Source organism: Penaeus japonicus, unplaced genomic scaffold, assembly GCF_977035675.1.
Source record: "Penaeus japonicus unplaced genomic scaffold, GWHDUDI00000001_assembly GWHDUDI00000013, whole genome shotgun sequence".
NCBI lineage: Eukaryota > Metazoa > Arthropoda > Malacostraca > Decapoda > Penaeidae > Penaeus > Penaeus japonicus.
Window position 1 is genome coordinate 28,526,381 of NW_028234415.1, and position 2,500 is coordinate 28,528,880.

Here is a 2,500-nt window from a genome sequence, read left to right on the forward strand (position 1 = left end):
AATCAATTTTACTTTTACGATTACGTTCTATTTTTATAATCCTTTAGTTAGATATAAAAAAAGCTGGTACTCAGGTACCTAATATACTTTGTTTATCTTGCAACGAAAAAAATATAAATAATACAGTAAGTTATCTTTCATTTGAGAGAAATAAATATGAAATCCTCTGCTTAAATAAGACCGTAAAAACACAATAAAGCTCTTTCTAAGACTTCATATGTAATGGAAGATTAGTTTCATGAAAATGAAGATGTAAGAAAGTTGCCAGCCAATATATTTTACCTGTTAGTTTTCACGCTAGACTAGCAAAAATACCGATATCTCAGCATTGTTTTTACTGATTGTGTAATATATTCGCAATGATTTATGATCTTAAACTTTGGAATACCGTTTAACTAGAATCCAAACTATCATTTCCACCAGATACTGTTATATCGCTCTCCTGATACGTAAACAGTTAACTATATATGCTTGTGATTGACCCGCCTTTTGTTCTGTATATATTTCAACATGTTGACATAGCTGTAAGGTCTGCGGGCGTACGACGGCGAAAGTGTCTTACCGCTCGAACAAAAACCTGCCGTTCACGGCTAACAGGACGCGACCGTGCCTCTCGTGGCGCGCCTTTGAATTTTTTTCTTTTACTGTTAATGTTTTTCTTTGATTGAAAAAAAAACTTTTGGCGTTCATTATAACACGACAAATACATTTCTTGTTTGTCTTTAGTAGTTCATATCGGAATGTGAATCTGATTATAAGTTACATAATCCTACTGTAAGTATGAAAAAAGTTTATTCTTCAAAAAACTAGTTGTGCAGATTAGCAGTCAGTAAATAGAAGTTATTTGTGAAATATAGAATGCATTCCAAGACCACATCAAATCAAAGCAAAATTTAGTCTAGGCATATTCACCTAGTTTGCTATACTTTTTCATGATATTTTCATTACAAACAAAAGTATTCTCGCCTATATGTGTGGGCTATTACCAGATGTCATGCGTAAAATGGATATCGCACAACAACAAATTTTATTATATGAAACATTATAGGAATGTTATCACGTAAATAAAATTAAATCTCAGTTTTTTATTGGTTGGTACATGAGGTTAGTTACCGACTTGATTGACATCCGTTTCTTGAAGAGAGCCTTTGCTGCACATTCAATCTAAACAATTCGAAGCATTACTTAATGTTATATATACTTCAATAGCCTTTGATTACCGTCTGCCTGAGAATGAAATAAAATACGTCTTAATAGACTTGTTGTTAGCGTTTATCTGTTTCTCATAGGTCAAAACACTTGCAAATTCATGTTCTTTACGATGTGAAAAAGTAAATGTAATCAAGCCAAGGGATTCAAACAATATTTATCACCATTTATCAAAGCTACATTATGGTGTGGTATTGTTTTACATTTCACGCATGAAACGGAGTGCGAAATATTGCAGATATACTTATACATTATTGCTTAATTCATTGTTACATAAATTTCGTTGTAACCATCATTAAGATACTCTTTAAACGGTTGAATTGAGACGACATAAAATAAACAATTCGGTAATATTTGGCATTTTCGCCATTCGGAGATGGTTCGCGCATGCGTGTTGGCGCCCCTATTGGATAGGTTGGTACAAGTGGGCGGGTGGTGGTCTTTGGCAATAGAATCTGAAATACGGCAGCAAGCTATTGCGAGTTTTTGGCAATTATTGCAGATAATGACGCTGCAGATAAGGCCTTATATATGCTTGTGATTGACCCGCCTTTTGTTCTGTATATATTTCAACATGTTGACATAGCTGTAAGGTCTTGTAAAATTATGTGAGGCCAAAGAGGGACTAAGATTGGGGTGAGGATAACATGTTACCTCAAAAAAGTCTCTCTCTCTCTCTCTCTCTCTCTTTCTCTCTCTCTCTCTCTCTCTCTCTCTTTCTCTCTTTCCCTCTTTCTCTCTTTCTCTCTTTCTCTCTCACTCTCTCTCTTTCTCTCTTTCTCTCTTTCTCTCTTTCTCTCTCTCTCTCTCCCTCTCTTCCTCCCTTCCAGTCTCTTTCTCTCTCCCTCAATCTAGAAGTAATGCAAATGTGGCAATGAGGATAACCCTGGGATGTCCAAATACAACAAAGGTTCTGAACCTGAGGAAAGAACTCGGATTGCCAATCATTTTGGATAGGATTGCAGAAATCAGTACAGTGATAGCAATAAATTATTAAGATCGCCGGATGACAGTATAGCCAAGGAATCCCTACGAAATTGCTTTTCCACAGGGCGCCACAGATCTGCTTGGTTAAAATAAAAATCGAGTTCTGCAAAGGCATCCCTCAAAAACATTCTGTTCCGCCATGGGAGATAAAACACTTCGATATCATCAAAGCAAGTGTCCCTCAAAAAAAGAAAAGAAAAAAAAGAAGAGAAAATTGAAAACGCCCACTTGAAAGCGAAAATAAGAAATGACATTCTGAAACAAATTCATGGGTTAAAGCAAGAATACGAGATAAAACTTATTT

At 35.4% G+C, this 2,500-nt stretch overlaps 1 protein-coding gene across 1 annotated transcript in view; it reads right to left on the reverse strand.

Annotated features, from left to right (window-relative positions):
* Window positions 1-2,500, reverse strand: part of LOC122268192 (putative N-acetylated-alpha-linked acidic dipeptidase) — a 16,250-nt gene that overhangs the window by 11,183 nt on the left and 2,567 nt on the right. The window lies entirely within an intron of this gene.